Source organism: Bufo gargarizans, chromosome 3, assembly GCF_014858855.1.
Source record: "Bufo gargarizans isolate SCDJY-AF-19 chromosome 3, ASM1485885v1, whole genome shotgun sequence".
NCBI lineage: Eukaryota > Metazoa > Chordata > Amphibia > Anura > Bufonidae > Bufo > Bufo gargarizans.
The window spans coordinates 191,916,139-191,934,028 of NC_058082.1; positions in this window are offsets into that span (position 1 = coordinate 191,916,139).

Below are 17,890 nucleotides of genomic sequence, written 5' to 3' on the forward strand. Positions count from 1 at the left end.
GCAAAGTAGTAATCAAAGCAAAAGGTGGCTACTTTGAAGAACCTAGAATATGACATATTTTCAGTTGTTTCATACTTTTTTGATAAGTATATAATTCCACATGTGTTAATTCATAGTTTTGATGCCTTCAGTGTGAATCTACAATTTTCATAGTCATGAAAATAAAGAAAACTCTTTGAATGAGAAGGTGTGTCCAAACTTTTGGTCTGTACTGTATTTCTCTTGTATGTTGTTGATTGATACATATATTTTTTGGCCTCGATACCTACCTTATCGGCTTCATCAGATAAATCCGGATTTGATCTAATTTGTTCCAATATGATTTTCTTAACATTGTAACATCTCTTGTTGCTGTAAAGGCTCTCTGGATAAGACCTCCTTATATTACTTCTTCTACTTTGTGTCCCTTCACATTTTTACAGCCATGATTTGCCTATATATATTGATACAGTCTTTTGTTATTATCTCTTTGTCACAGTTTGATAAAGGCTGCACTTGGCAGAAACGTCACTGTATTTAAAAGCTGCACATCAATGAAGATTCACCTTCTTGCATCACAACGGCTGGAGTTCTCTCTAGCATTCAGAGTGGAGGGACAGACGTGTGAAAGTGCTAGGGACAGCAATTGGAAAAACTTCATTGTGGGGAAAATAAAAACTGAAAAAACGATTTATAAGTGCAGGGAAAGGATAGGGAGGAATCATTTCACAGCATCTTAGTGCAGGGAGAGACGTCAGAAGGCGCTAGGGACATTGATAGGAAGGCAATTTACAAGTGCAGGGAAAAATTATTTGGGGATCCAAATAGCCATTAGACAGCTCTGCCATTCCATCTATTTGTTATTGGGCTGCAAATGCTATGTTGAAAAGCCTTTAGTGGCTTATATCTTAGTATCTTTAGTATTTTGTATCATTACTACAATAAAAATATATACGCATTTCACTTCTGCAGTTATTTCTGTTGAAAGCGTATAGGGGGGTATTACAGTAAAAAAAAATTAATATATACCCACTACACTGTTGCAGTTATTTATGCTGAAAGCGTATAGGGGCATATTTCAGTACTACCAGAAAAATATATACACACTTCACTATTTAATTTTTTTCTGGTTAAAGCGTATCGTGGCCTATTTCATTCCATCAAGAAATATATATTCTCAGGTCACTTCTGCAGTTATTTCTAATAAGAGCGTATAGGGGCATATTTCATTAAAAATATATAAATATATACGCACTGCACTGTTACAGTTGTTTCTGTTAAAAGCATATAGGGGCGTATTTCAGTACTTCAAGAAATATATATAGGCACTTTACTTTAATTTTTTTCTGGTCAAAGCGTATAGTGACCTATTTCAGTCCAACAAGAAATATATATTCTCAGTTCACTGCTGCAGTTATTTCTGGTGAAAGCGTATAAGGGAGCATTTCAGTACTTCAAGAAAAATATATACGCACTGCAATGTTGCAGTTATTAGAGATTTCGCGAACGGCGAACGCGAATTTCCGTAAATGTTCGCGAACGGGCGAACCGCCATAGACTTCAATAGCCAGGCGAATTTTAAAACCCACAGGGACTCTTTCTGGCCACAATAGTGAAGGAAAAGTTGTTTCAAGGGGACTAACATCTGGAATGTGGCATGCCGGAGGGGGATCCATGGCAAAACTCACATGGAAAATTACGTATGTTGACGCAGAGTGTGGTAATTTGAATTTGCAATGCGATTAATATAACCTGCATTAATCGCATTCCGAATTCAACTTAGAGCTAAGTTCCTAATGGTTATATTGCTAGAATTGACGAATATAACGAATATAACACTATATTCTCAATCTTCGTTAAATTCTATCAATAGAACCATTAGGAACCCAGCTCTAAGTTGAATTCGCAATGCGATTAATATAACCTGTATCAATCGCATTGTGATTACAACTTAGATCTGTGTTCATAATGGTTGTATTGCTAGAATTGACGGATATAACGAATATAGCACTATATTCTCAATCTTCATTATAGTCTAGCAATACAACCATTCAGTGGCGTTGCGAGGGGGGTGTGGTGGCGCAGGAGTTCTCACTCACAAGTTCAACTTCTAAACTTCGCTAGCAAGCAAGCACGTCACTCTTTCACGTGGTAAAGGGTGATGGGGGAGTGACTCACTGCAGCCTGGTGAGTGGTGGGGCGCCGCGGCAGCTGCCCTGCAGGAGTCTCTGGTGCAGGGGAGGAGGAGGTAGGTAGAGCAGCTCTGACTTTATAGACCAAACTATTTTAATAATACCCCAATAATAATAAGTTATTAGCCTAACCCCATTCATAAATTACTGGTGGATTATTACAGAGATGGCCCCAGGCCAGGAGACATAAGAGGTTGGGTTGAACTATGGGCTGGGGCCACCCGGCCACATTTACTAATCTTTGCTCAGGGGGGCCCTCATAAATATAGACCCACATGGTGTGGACTGGTCATTTTACTAAGGAATATAGTTTAAACGTTTATGTGCAAAAGAGAAAATAAGAAGTCAGCTCCAATCAGATATCTGCACATAGACCAAGACTCTGGGTCTATGCAGATATCTGATTGGAGCTGACTTAGTGACTTCTTTTTTTTCCTCTTTATCTCTTTATTATGGCTTTGGGGGGGGGGGGGGGGGCAGAGGTGACACCATTTTCTACCGCACCGGGTGACACCAGCCATAGCAACGCCACTGCAACTATTAGGAACCCAGCTCTAAGTTGAATTTGCAATGCGATTAATATAACCTGTGTTAATCGCATTGTGATTACAACTTAGATCTGAGTTCCTAATGGTTGTATTGTTAGAATTGACGAATATAACGAATATAGCACTATATTCTCAATCTTCGTTATATTCTAGCAAAACAACCATTAGGAACCCAGCTCTAAGTTGAATTTGCAATGCGATTAATATAACCTGTATTAATCGCATTGCGATTACAACTTAGATCTGAGTTCCTAATGGTTGTATTGCTAGAATTGACGAATATAACGAATATAGCACTATATTCTCAATCTTCGTTATATTCTAGCAATACAACTATTAGGAACTCATCTCTAAGTTGAATTCGCAATGCGATTAATATAACCTGTATTAATCGCATTGGGATTACAACTTAGATCTGAGTTCATAATGGTTGTATTGCTAGAATTGACGGATATAACGTATATAGCACTATTTTCTCAATCTTCGTTATATTCTAGCAATACAACCATTCAGTGGCGTTGCGAGGGGGGGTGGCGGCGCAGGAGTTCTCACTCACAAGTTCAACTTCTAAACTTCGCAAGCAAGCAAGTACGTCGCTCTGTCATGTGGTAAAGGGGGACGAGGGTGTGACTCACTGCAGCCTGGTGAGTGGTAGGGCGCCGCGGCAGCTGCCCTGCAGGAGTCTCTGGTGCCGGGAGGAGGAGGTAGGTAGAGTAGCTCTGACTTTATAGACCAAATTATTTTAATAATACCCCAATAATAATAAGTGAATAACCTAACCCCATTTGAACTATGGTCTGGGGCCACCAGGCCACATTTACTAATATTTGCTCAGGGGGGCCCTCATAAATATAGACCCACATGGTGTGGACTGGTCATTTTACTAAGGAATATAGTTTAAACGTTTATGTGCAAAAGAGAAAATAAGAAGTCAGCTCCAATCAGATATCTGCACATAGACCAAGACTCTGGGTCTATGCAGCTATCTGATTGGAGCTGACTTAGTGACTTCTTTTTTTCTCTCTTTATTATGGCTTTTAGGGGGGGGGGGGCTGGGGTGACCCCATTTTCTACCGCACCGGGTGACACCAGCCATAGCAACGCCACTGCAACTATTAGGAACCCAGCTCTAAGTTGAATTCGCAATGCGATTAATATAACCTGTATTAATCGCATTGCGATTACAACTTAGATCTGAGTTCCTAATGGTTGTATTGCTAGAATTGACGAATATAACGAATATACCACTATATTTTCAATCTTCGTTATATTCTAGCAATGCAACCATTAGGAACGCAGCTCTAAGTTGAATTCGCAATGCGATTAATATAACCTGTATTAATCGCATTGCGATTAAGACTTAGTCAAATTTGTGACACTGCAGCTTCAGAATGAATCTAAGTTGGATGCTGTCCTTGCTTTTTGATAGGAGGTGGGAGGGTCTGGGAGGGAGGGTATGCTGATTGGCTGGAATGTGTCTGCTGACTGTGAGGTACAGGGTCAAAGTTTGCTCAATGAAGATGTATAGGGGGCGGACTGAACATCGCATATGTTCGCCCACCGCAGCGAACGCGAACAAGCTATGTTCGCCGGCGAATAGTTTGGGACATATCTAGCAGTTATTTGTGTTGAAAACATAGAGGGGCGTATTTCAGTGAAAACAGAGAAATATATATATGCACTGCACTGTTGCAGTTATTTCTGATGAAAGAGTATAGGGGTGTATTTCAGTACTTCAAGAAATATATACATGCACTTCACGCTTTAATTTTTTTCTGGTCAAAGCATCTCGTGGCCTATTTCAGTCCAACAAGAAATATATATTCCAAGTACACTGCTGCAGTTATTTCTAGTGAAAGTGTATGAAGGCGTATTACAGTAAAACAATACAAATATATACACACTGCATTCTTGCAGTTATTTCTGGTGAAAGCGTATAGTGGCGTATTTCAGCACTACCAGAAAAATATATACGCAATTCACTATTTAATTGTTTTATGGTTAAAGTGTATAGTAACCTATTTCATTCCAACAAGAACTATACAGTGCTGCTTATAATTATTCATACCCCTGGCAAATTTTGACTTAAAGTTACTTTTATTCAACCAGCAAGTAATTTTTTGACCTTTGCAAAAGCTCATCTGGACATAGAAGACAAAGAAGAAGACTTCTGGTCTTCTGTGTTATGGTCAGATGAAACTAAAATTGAATTGTTTGGTCACAGTGATGTTTCCTTCATTTGGTGGAAAAAGGAGAAGCCTTCAACCCAAAGAATACCATCCCCACTGTCAAACATGGTGGTGGGAACCTAATGCTTTGGGGGTGTTTTTCAGCCAATGGACCAGGGAACCTAATGACAGTAAACGGCACCGTGAAAAAAGAGCAATACATGAGGATTCTCAACGACAATATCAGGCAGTCTGCAGAAAAACTTGGCCTTGGGCACCAGTGGACATTTCAGCATGACAATGACCCAAAACACACAGCAAACGTGGAGAACAAATGGTTATCAGACAACAACATTAACGTTTTGGAGTGGCCCAGCCAGAGTCCAGACTTGAATCCAATCGAGAATCTGTGGAGGGAGCTAAAGATCAGGGTGATGGCAAAAAGACCCACCAACCTGAAAGATTTGGAGCTCATTGCTAAAGATTAATGGGCAAAAATACCTGTTGAGACATGCAAAAAGCTGGTCTGCAAATATAGGAAGTGTTTGATTGCTGTAATAGCCAATAAAGGCTTTTCTATTGATTATTGAGAAGGGTATGAATCATTTTGGACTGGACACTTTTTGCTCAAATGTACATAAAAGCTGAAAAATGTTTTTTTTTTCCCACAATAATGCCTCTTGTACATCGTCTTATTATCTTTTTGGAGACACCTATGTCATTTTCCGTCAAAAAATGCTTGCTGGTTGAATAAAAGTAACTTTAAGCCAAAATTTGCCAGGGGTATGAATACAGGGAGTGCAGAATTATTAGGCAAGTTGTATTTTTGAGGATTAATTTTATTATTGAACAGCAACCATGTTCTCAATGAACCCAAAAAACTTATTAATATCAAAGCTGAATATTTTTGGAAGTAGTTTTTAGTTTGTTTTTAGTTTTAGCTATTTTAGGGGGATATCTGTGTGTGCAGGTGACTATTGCTGTGCATAATTATTAGGCAACTTAACAAAAAACAAATATATACCCATTTCAATTATTTATTTTTACCAGTGAAACCAATATAACATCTCAACATTCAGAAATATACATTTCTGACATTCAAAAACAAAACAAAAACAAATCAGTGACCAATATAGCCACCTTTCTTTGCAAGGACACTCAAAAGCCTGCCATCCATGGATTCTGTCAGTGTTTTGATCTGTTCACCATCAACATTGCGTGCAGCAGCAACCACAGCCTCCCAGACACTGTTCAGAGAGGTGTACTGTTTTCCCTCCTTGTAAATCTCACATTTGATGATGGACCACAGGTTCTCAATGGGGTTCAGATCAGGTGAACAAGGAGGCCATGTCATTAGATTTTCTTCTTTTATACCCTTTCTTGCCAGCCACGCTGTGGAGTACTTGGACGCGTGTGATGGAGCATTGTCCTGCATGAAAATCATGTTTTTCTTGAAGGATGCAGACTTCTTCCTGTACCACTGCTTGAAGAAGGTGTCTTCCAGAAACTGGCAGTAGGACTGGGAGTTGAGCTTGACTCCATCCTCAACCCGAAAAGGCCCCACAAGCTCATCTTTGATGATACCAGCCCAAACCAGTACTCCACCTCCACCTTGCTGGCGTCTGAGTCGGACTGGAGCTCTCTGCCCTTTACCAATCCAGCCACGGGCCCATCCATCTGGCCCATCAAGACTCACTCTCATTTCATCAGTCCATAAAACCTTAGAAAAATCAGTCTTGAGATATTTCTTGGCCCAGTCTTGACGTTTCAGCTTGTGTGTCTTGTTCAGTGGTGGTCGTCTTTCAGCCTTTCTTACCTTGGCCATGTCTCTGAGTATTGCACACCTTGTGCTTTTGGGCACTCCAGTGATGTTGCAGCTCTGAAATATGGCCAAACTGGTGGCAAGTGGCATCTTGGCAGCTGCATGCTTGACTTTTCTCAGTTTATGGGCAGTTATTTTGCGCCTTGGTTTTTCCACACGCTTCTTGCGACCCTGTTGACTATTTTGAATGAAACGCTTGATTGTTCGATGATCACGCTTCAGAAGCTTTGCAATTTTAAGAGTGCTGCATCCCTCTGCAAGATATCTCACTATTTTTGACTTTTCTGAGCCTGTCAAGTCCTTCTTTTGACCCATTTTGCCAAAGGAAAGGAAGTTGCCTAATAATTATGCACACCTGATATAGGGTGTTGATGTCATTAGACCACACCCCTTCTCATTACAGAGATGCACATCACCTAATATGCTTAATTGGTAGTAGGCTTTCGAGCCTATACAGCTTGGAGTAAGACAACATGCATAAAAAGGATGATGTGGTCAAAATACTCATTTGCCTAATAATTCTGCACTCCCTGTAATTATAGGCAGCATTGTATATTATCAGGTGACTTCTGCAGTTAATTCTGTTAAAAGCGTATAGGGGAGTATTTCCATAAAAAAAAAGAAAAATATATTCGCACTGCACTATTGCAGTTATTTCTGTTGAAAGAGTATAGCGGCGTATTTCAGTAAAAAAGAGAAATATACAGTAGATACGCACTGCACTGTTAAAAGCGTATAGGGGCGTATTTCAGTACTGCAAGAAATATATATACGCACTTCACTCTTTAATTTTTTTCTGGTCAAAGCGTGTTGTGGTCAATTTCAGTGCAATAAGAAATATATATTCTCAGTTCACTGCTGCAGTTATTTCTGTTGAAAGCGTATAAGTGTGTATTTCAGTACTGGAAGAAATATATATACGCACTTCACTTTTTAAAATTTTTCTGGTCAAAGTGTGTTGTGGTCAATTTCAGTGCAACAAGAAATATATATTCTCAGTTCACTGCTGCAGTTATTTCTGGTGAAAGCGTATAGTAGCGTATTTCAGTACTTCAAGAAATATACACTACGTGCAGAATTATTAGGCAAATGAGTATTTTGACCACATCATCCTCTTTATGCATGTTGTCTTACTCCAAGCTGTATACGCCCGAAAGCCTACTACCAATTAAGCATATTAGGTGATGTGCATCTCTGTAATGAGAAGGGGTGTGGTCTAATGACATCAACACCCTATATCAGGTGTGCATAATTATTAGGCAACTTCCTTTCCTTTGGCAAAATGGGTCAAAAGAAGGACTTGACAGGCTCAGAAAAGTCAAAAATAGTGAGATATCTTGCAGAGGGATGCAGCACCCTTAAAATTGCAAAGCTTCTGAAGCGTGATCATCGAACAATCAAGCGTTTCATTCAAAATAGTCAACAGGGTCGCAAGAAGCGTGTGGAAAAACCAAGGCGCAAAATAACTGCCCATGAACTGAGAAAAGTCAAGCGTGCAGCTGCCAAGATGCCACTTGCCACCAGTTTGGCCATATTTCAGAGCTGCAACATCACTGGAGTGCCCAAAAGCACAAGGTGTGCAATACTCAGAGACATGGCCAAGGTAAGAAAGGCTGAAAGACGACCACCACTGCACAAGACACACAAGCTGAAACGTCAAGACTGGGCCAAGAAATATCTCAAGACTGATTTTTCTAAGGTTTTATGGACTGATGAAATGAGAGTGAGTCTTGATGGGCCAGATGGCTGGATTGGTAAAGGGCAGAGAGCTCCAGTCCGACTCAGACGCCAGCAAGGTGAAGGTGGAGTACTGGTTTGGGCTGGTATCATCAAAGATGAGCTTGTGGGGGCTTTTTGGGTTGAGGATGGAGTCAAGCTCAACTCCCAGTCCTACTGCCAGTTTCTGGAAGACACCTTCTTCAAGCAGTGGTACAGGAAGAAGTCTGCAAGGTAAGAAAAACATGATTTTCATGCAGGACAATGCTCCATCACACGCGTCCAAGTACTCCACAACGTGGCTGGCAAGAAAGGGTATAAAAGAAGAAAATCTAATGACATGGCCTCCTTGTTCACCTGATCTGAACCCCATTGAGAACCTGTGGTCCATCATCAAATTTGAGATTTACAAGGAGGGAAAACAGTACACCTCTCTGAACAGTGTCTGGGAGGCTGTGGTTGCTGCTGCACGCAATGTTGATGGTGAACAGATCAAAACACTGACAGAATCCATGGATGGCAGGCTTTTGAGTGTCCTTGCAAAGAAAGGTGGCTATATTGGTCACTGATTTGTTTTTGTTTTGTTTTTGAATGTCAGAAATGTATATTTGTGAATGTTGAGATGTTATATTGGTTTCACTGGTAAAAATAAATAATTGAAATGGGTATATATTTGTTTTTTGTTAAGTTGCCTAATAATTATGTACAGTAATAGTCACCTGCACACACAGATATCCCCCTAAAATAGCTAAAACTAAAAACAAACTAAAAACTACTTCCAAAAATATTCAGCTTTGATATTAATGAGTTTTTTGGGTTCATTGAGAACATGGTTGTTGTTCAATAATAAAATTAATCCTCAAAAATACAACTTGCCTAATAATTCTGCACTCCCTGTATATACACACTTCACTCTTTAATTTTTTTCTGGTCAAAGCGTACAGTGGCCTATTTCAGCCCAACAAGAAATATATATTCTCAGTAAACTGCTGCAGTTATTTCTGGTGAAAGCGTATAGGGGTGTATTACAGTAACAAAATATAAATATATACACACTGCAGTGTTGCAGTTATTTCTGTTGAAAGCGTATAGGGGTGTATTTCACTAAAAGACAAATATATATGCACTGCACTGTTGCAGTTATTTCTGGTGAAAGCGTATAAGGGCGTATTTCAGTACTAACAGAAAAATATATACACACTTCACTATTTTATTGTTTTCTGGTTAAAGCATATAGTACCCTATTTAATTCCAACAAGAAATTTATATTCTCAGGTGACTTCTACAGTTAATTTAGGTGAAAGCGTATAGGAGCGTATTTTATTAAAAAAATAAAAATATACATGCACTGTTGCAGTTATTTCTGTTAAAAGCGTATAGTGGTGTATTACAGTAAAAAAAATATATTTATACGCACTGTACTGTTGCAGTTATTTCTGGTGAAAGCGTATAGGGGCGTATTTCAGTTCTACCAGAAAAATACTGTATGTCACCTTGCCACTCTGTGGTATCCTCCTGCTGCTGCCATCTCAACACTATGTCACCTTGCCACTTTGTGGTATCCTGCTGTTGCCATCTCCACACTATGTCACCTTGCCACTCTGTGGTATCCTACTGCTGCCATCTCTACATTATGTCACCTTGCCACTCTGTGGTGTCCTCCTGCTACTGCCATCTCCACTTTATGTCACATTGCCACTCTGTGGTCTCCTCATGCTGCTGCTATCTCCACACTATGTCATCTTGCCACTCTGTGGTCTCCTCATGCTGTTGCCGTCTCCACACTATGTCACCTTGCCACTCTGTGGTCTCCTGCTGCTGCCATCTCCACATTATGTCACCTTGCCACTCTGTGGTCTCCTCATGCTGCTGCAATCTCAACACTATGCGACAAAGGATCAGCGACAAGTTGGATGGCAAGGGGAAGGTACCAACGCCAAGTATCACACCGTTGACAATAAAAACATGGGAAATGAGCGCTAGTCTCAAAAATAACAGGTTAAATACGAATGCAAGTATACTATAGGATAATATCACCCAAAGACACAGGGGGATAGCATGTGGGGTAAATTAGCAAATTAGAGAGTGAGGTAGAGAAAGGTGCATTAAAAAAATGATCAAACGATGGATAGAACATAAAATTGAATCGATAAACAAATGAAATATGATAATTTTAAAAATAATATTAATCTTAATGATCCACTCACATCACTGGGGGGTCGCCACCAGGATAAACTCAAGACACCTGGGGCAAGTCACCTTCCCGGCCGAGATCGCTTGCAGAATGGCTGAGGTTGGTGCCAACGCACTGGATGTGCAGCTCAGATGTAATTCAGCACACGGATCCAAGAATACGTCATCAATCCACTTTAATAATATATATATATATATATATATATATATATATACGACTCAACGCGTTTCAGTGGTAACAATACCCCCTTTCTCAAGAGCAGAATGCAGAACAAACATAATACATGACTTTAAATAAGTAAATGGTATATATTGTGTATAGGCCAATATAAATAGGCAAAATGCTCTTAAAATAAATATAAAACAAAAATATAAAACATTAAATTACAACGGACCGCGTACAGCAAGATCCGGAAGTGGCATCTTTGGGCTGGTGGAATGCAAGGTGTGTTCCACTAGATCTACATCCGGAAAGACGCCACCGGAAGTGGCATCTTGGGCCTCTGGATAACCTCCCTGTTTTTTCTGCTTGTTTTTTCACTTGACTATCTCCACACTATGTCACCTTGCCACTCTGTGATCTCCTCATGCTGCTGCCATCTCCACACTATGTCACCTTGCCACTCTGTGGTCTCCTCATGCTGTGTCATGGTCTTACCTCCTTGCTGTTCCCTTCGTTTGACATGTGCTGGCGGCCATCTTGGTTTCTGGGTTTTCTTGTAGCCTCCCACCCTGCGGCTCCTCCTTCCCACTGGGAGGAGCTGGATGCCTAGCTCATATATATAGGAGGTCTGTGGCTTCAGTTCCTTGCTTGGTCCTCCTGTGTTCACATGCTTCCAAGACTGCTGCTGCTTCTGGTTCCTGATCCTGGCCTCGTCTGACTACCCCGTTGGTTCCTGATTCCGGCTTCGTCTGACTACCCCGTTGGTTCCTGATTCCGGCTTCGTCTGACTACCCCGTTGGTTCCTGATTCCGGCTTCGTCTGACTACCCCGTTGGTTCCTGTTCCTGGCTTCGTCTGACTACCCTTCTGGTTCCTGACCTCTGTCTCCGCAAGACCCTGCTTCGGTTTAGCCATCCGTTCGGACTTTGCTACGGCTTGCTCTTCAATAAAACCTTCTTATTTTCCACTTATCTCTTGTTGTACGTCTGGTTCATGGTTCCATGACATTAGGACCAAGCCATGAATTCTGACGGTACAGGGCCACCCTCGCTACCTACGCTGGTTGCCAGACTTGATCAGCAGGATCACCTGTTGGGTCGGTTCGCTGTGGCGTTGCAAACCCTGCTTGAACGCACGGCTCATTTAGCTTCCGTTGCCGATGGGTCGGTTGTCGCTCCTGGGCCCGCTCCTACTGCCGCTCCGGTTGTTGCGCCAGAGTCTACCCTGACACCTGTTGCTGCGCCTGTGGGGTTTCAGGGTATGACCGGTTCTGCCCCCCTTCCACAGCGCTTTGGGGGAGAGCCAACTCAGTGCCGAGGTTTCCTTAACCAGGTGGGCATTTACTTCGAGTTGCTGCCACATGCCTTTCCTACTGAGAGATCAAGGGTGGGCTTCTTGATCTCGCTGCTCTCGGACAAGGCCTTGGCCTGGGCCAGCCCTTTATGGGAGAACAACAATCCGGTGGTTGCCGAGTTTTCCGGTTTTGTTGCTTCTCTTCGGAAGGTATTCGATGTGCCAGGCTCGTGCTGCCTCTTCTGCGAAGCTCCTTATGTCCATCAGACAGGGTTCACGATCCGTAGCTGAATACGCCATTGAGTTTCGTACCCTGGCAGCAGAGGTGGGCTGGAATAATGAGGCTCTGGTCGCTGCTTTCTCTCATGGTCTCTCGGATGCCTTGAAGGATGAGGTTGCAGCTAAGGACCTACCAGTGGAGCTCGAGTCTCTTATTTCTTTCCTGATTTTGATTGACACCAGACTCAGGGAGAGACCTTCCTTTAAGGAGAGCCTGCGGAGGTCTCCTAACAGATTGGCGCCTACGTTTGCTGTCCCACCCGTGCCTCCCTCTCCTCCCACGCCTCCTGGGGATGACTTGTCTGGGGGTGAACCCATGCAGCGGGGGTTTGCTCGCCTGTCTGAGGGGGAGAGGGTACTCCGGAGACGCGAGGGCCGATGCATGTACTGTGGTCTCGGTGGGCATTTTCGGTTGGCATGTCCGAACCGTCCGGGAGAACGCTCGCACCTGAGGTCCTGTCGGGGGCAGATCTTGGGTGGAGTCTCCTCGTCCCCGGTTTCCCGTGTTGACAAACCACTGATCACGGTTGTCCTCTCCTGGGTCGGGGGCTCGGTGACGACCCAGGCGTTGGTGGACTCTGGTGCTGGTGGTTTGTTCATTGATAGAGTGTTCGTTGCCGCCAATTCCATTCCTCTGCAGCCTCGAGGTTCCCCACTGGCTCTTGAGGCGATAGACGGCAGACCCCTTCTGCCGCCACACGTGACTCATGAGACCCTTCCAGTGGGGATGGCCATTGGTGCCGTTCACAGAGAGTCGGTCTGTCTCCAGGTTATTTCGTCTCCACACTACTCGGTGGTCTTGGGGTACCCCTGGCTCCAGAAGCATAATCCGACTTTCGATTGGAGATCGGTCGAGATCCTCTCGTGGTCACCGCAGTGTGGGGCTAGTTGCATCCATGGGCCTGTCAAGTTGCTGTGTACTTCCTCGGACTCTCTGTTGCCTCCTGAATACGAAGAGTACCGGGATGTATTCGATAAGGTGCGCGCGGTTGCCCTACCTCCGCACCGCCCATACGATTGTGCCATAGAGTTACAATCCGGTGCCGTTCCTCCTCGTGGCAAAGTCTATCCACTGTCGGTAGCGGAGAATGAGGCCATGGAGGAGTACGTGAGGGAGGCGCTTTCACGCGGACACATTCGCAAATCCTCGTCCCCGGCAGGGGCTGGATTTTTCTTTGTGAAAAAGAAGGGCGGCGAGTTGAGGCCTTGCATCGATTACAGGGGTCTCAATCGCATCACGATCAAGAACGCTTACCCGATACCCTTGATTTCCGAGCTGTTCGATCGCCTCAAAGGGGCCACGGTCTTTACCAAACTCGACCTGAGGGCGGCATATAACCTGGTAAGGATCAAGGCGGGCGATGAGTGGAAGACCGCGTTTAACACCAGGACCGGTCATTATGAATCCTTGGTTATGCCCTTTGGGTTGTGCAATGCGCCCGCAGTCTTCCAGGAATTCATCAACGATGTTTTCCGTGACCTGTTGCAGCAGTGTGTGGTGGTCTATTTGGATGACATCTTGGTATATTCTGCATCCATGGAGGCCCACATTCTGGATGTCAGACGAGTGTTGCAACGCTTACGAGAGAACAAGCTGTTCGGTAAGCTTGAGAAATGCGAATTTCACCGATCCCAGGTAACCTTCTTAGGTTACATCATTTCCGCTGAGGGGTTCTCCATGGATCCTGAGAAGGTTTCGGCTGTCTTACAGTGGCCCCAGCCCAGTGGGCTTCGTGCCCTGCAGCGCTTTTTGGGCTTCGCCAATTATTATCGGAAGTTCATCAGGGACTTTTCCATGCTAGCCAAGCCTCTCACGGATCTGACCAGGAAGGGCAGTAATCCGCAGGTCTGGCCGCTCGAGGCCATCCGAGCTTTTGAGGCTCTAAAGTCCGCCTTTGTGTCGGCTCCGATTCTGTCGCATCCCAACCCTGGGTTGCCTTTTGTCCTCGAGGTGGACGCGTCTGAGACGGGAGTAGGCGCCCTCCTGTCTCAGCGTAGAACACCAGAGGGTCCTCTGCTTCCTTGTGGGTTTTACTCCCGGAAACTGTCTTCCGCGGAGTGCAACTATCAGATTGGTGACAGGGAGTTATTGGCCATCGTGCAGGCCCTTAAAGAATGGAGGCACTTGCTCGAGGGCTCGGTGGTTCCGGTTCTCATCCTGACGGACCACAAGAATCTGACCTACCTTTCTGAGGCCAAGAGATTGACACCACGTCAGGCCAGATGGGCTCTGTTCTTGTCACGTTTTAATTACGTGGTCTCCTACCTACCCGGCTCCAAGAACATCAGAGCGGATGCCTTATCACGGCAGTACTCCGAGCTGTCCGGGGAGGAGTCGATTCCGACTACGGTCATACCCCCGAATCAGATCCTGGCCGCTATTCGCACCAGCCTGACTTCTCCTCTGGGTGAGCAGATTTTGGCGGCTCAATCTGGTGCTCCCTCTGGGAGACCCAACGGCAGATGTTTTGTGCCTGAGGAGTTGCGCACTCGGTTGTTGCGAACCTACCATAACTCCAAGGCCGCGGGGCACCCTGGAAAGAATCAGCTGTCCTGGGCGGTTTCACGTCTGTTCTGGTGGCCTTCTCTACGTTCCGACATCGCCGCATATGTAGCGGCATGCTCCGTTTGTGCCCAGAGTAAGTCCCCTCGGCACCTTCCGTTGGGCCTTTTGCAACCCATAGCCACCGGGGAGCGTCCATGGTCACACCTGGGGATGGATTTCATTGTGGACCTCCCTGCATCCCGAGGCCATACGGTCATTCTCATGATTGTGGATCGGTTTTCCAAAATGAGCCACTGTGTTCCTCTCAAGAAGTTACCCTCTGCACAAGAGTTGGCCTCGATTTTTGCCAGGGAGGTCTTCCGGTTGCACGGTTTGCCCAAGGAGATTGTGTCGGATCGGGGGAGTCAGTTTTCTGTCCAGGTTCTGGCGCGCCTTTTGCTCCCAGTTGGGGATTCATCTCTCTTTCTCCTCGGCCTACCACCCTCAGTCCAATGGGGCCGCAGAACGATCCAATCAGGCCTTGGAGCAATTCCTTCGTTGCTATGTCTCCGATCACCAAGACAATTGGGTTGACCTCCTGCCTTGGGCTGAGTTTGCCAGGAACACGGCGGTGAACTCTTCCTCTGGGACGTCTCCCTTCATGGCCAATTATGGGTTCCAACCTGCCGTGTTACCGGAGGTATTCTCTCCCCAGGATATTCCGGCTGTGGAGGATCACCTTTCCGTCCTACGTGCTTCTTGGGTACAGATCCAGAGGTCCCTTGAGGTCTCTGCGCAGCGCCAGAAACTCCAGGCTGATCGCAGACGAGCGCCCGCTCCTTCCTACCAGGTCGGAGACCGCGTATGGTTGTCCACCCGCAACCTCAACCTTCGAGTGCCCACTCCCAAGCTGGCGCCTCGCTTTGTTGGTCCCTTCCGAGTGCTTCGCAGGGTAAACCCGGTAGCCTATGCCCTTGCGCTTCCTCCTGGCATGCGGATCTCCAACGTGTTTCATGTCTCCCTGTTGAAGCCACTGGTGTGTAATCGTTTCACTTCCTCGATTCCTCGGCCTCGTCCGGTCCAAGTGGGCAATCGTGAGGAGTATGAGGTGAGCAATATCCTGGACTCACGCCTGGTCCGCGGCCGGGTGCAGTTTTTGGTCCATTGGCGTGGTTATGGTCCAGAGGAGCGTTCCTGGGTTCCCTCCGCAGATGTCCATGCTCCTGTCTTGCTCCGAGCCTTCCACGCACGCTTCCCTCAGAAACCGTTCCTTACTCCGCGGAGGAGGGGCCCTTGAGGGGGAGGTACTGTCATGGTCTTACCTCCTTGCTGTTCCCTTCGTTTGACATGTGCTGGCGGCCATCTTGGTTTCTGGGTTTTCTTGTAGCCTCCCACCCTGCGGCTCCTCCTTCCCACTGGGAGGAGCTGGATGCCTAGCTCATATATATAGGAGGTCTGTGGCTTCAGTTCCTTGCTTGGTCCTCCTGTGTTCACATGCTTCCAAGACTGCTGCTGCTTCTGGTTCCTGATCCTGGCCTCGTCTGACTACCCCGTTGGTTCCTGATTCCGGCTTCGTCTGACTACCCCGTTGGTTCCTGATTCCGGCTTCGTCTGACTACCCCGTTGGTTCCTGATTCCGGCTTCGTCTGACTACCCCGTTGGTTCCTGTTCCTGGCTTCGTCTGACTACCCTTCTGGTTCCTGACCTCTGTCTCCGCAAGACCCTGCTTCGGTTTAGCCATCCGTTCGGACTTTGCTACGGCTTGCTCTTCAATAAAACCTTCTTATTTTCCACTTATCTCTTGTTGTACGTCTGGTTCATGGTTCCATGACATGCTGCTGCTATAGCCACACTATGTCACCTTGCCTCTCGGTGGCCTCATCATACTGCTGCCATCTACAGACTCTGTCATTGTGTCACTCTTTCAAAGTGTTGTTTTTCTGTAAAAACTCCTTTTTCTGGTTGGACCGAATGATGTCGTGTGACGTCTGAAAGTGTGAGGAAAATATATATTTTGAAACAATCAATATACAAATAGTACATAAAAACAATGACAACCTCCTGATGCTGGCACCACCTCTAGACTCTGTCATTGTGCCACTCGGTGGCCTCCTAATACTGCTGCCAACTCCAGACCCTTTCATTGGGCCACTCTGTGGTCTCCTCATGCTGCTTCCACCTCACCACTATGTCAAAGATCCACTCTGTGGACTTCCCATGCTGTTCCCACCTTCCCCACTGGGTATGACAGGATCCATTCTTTGTGGGTCATTGTTCTGACGGATCAGAGGAAGGGCAAATTAATCAGTGACGTCAACACAAACTTACTGCTGACACCCTCTCCGAGGGGGGCTCTACTTGTATGCTCTTTTAATAAAACAGGTTCTGATAACATCTATGTGGAATCAGCTGTCGACGGTGTAAAAGGAGTGCGCTTCTATTTTACATTAACATCGACCCATAAGGCTGAGTTCATACTTGAGTTATTTAGTCAGTTTTGGCCTAATAAGTAAAGTGTGCAGTGATTCTAAGAGCGACGCCTGTCATCTGTATGTCATACGGACTCACAGTATTATTTCACTACCAAAGCAGATTCCCTATGCATGTTACTACAAGGCACAGTGTTCTACACCACTATAAAGGCTCTCAGCAGCCAGGAAATAGACGTTTTTTAATGTAATTTGCTGCAAATATATTCGGGTCAGATCGGGGAACCGGCAAATTGAATTTGAGAAAAATTTGCTTATCTCTAACTATCTTCGAGCTCTGCCTTAACTCTCTTGGGCATGAAGTTCACAGGTTGCCACTGGAATCCTCTTCCACTTCTCCATGATGACAACATTGAGCTGGTGGATGTTAGAGACCTTGCTCCCCTCCACCTTATGTTTGAGGATATCCCATAGATGCTCAATAGGGTTTAGGTCTGGAGACATTCTTGGCCAGTCCAGCATCCTTACCCTCAGTTTCTTTAGCAAGGCAGTGGTCATTTTGGAGGTGTGTTTGGGGTCATTATCATGTTGGAATACTGCCCTGAGCCCAGTTTCTGAAGGGAG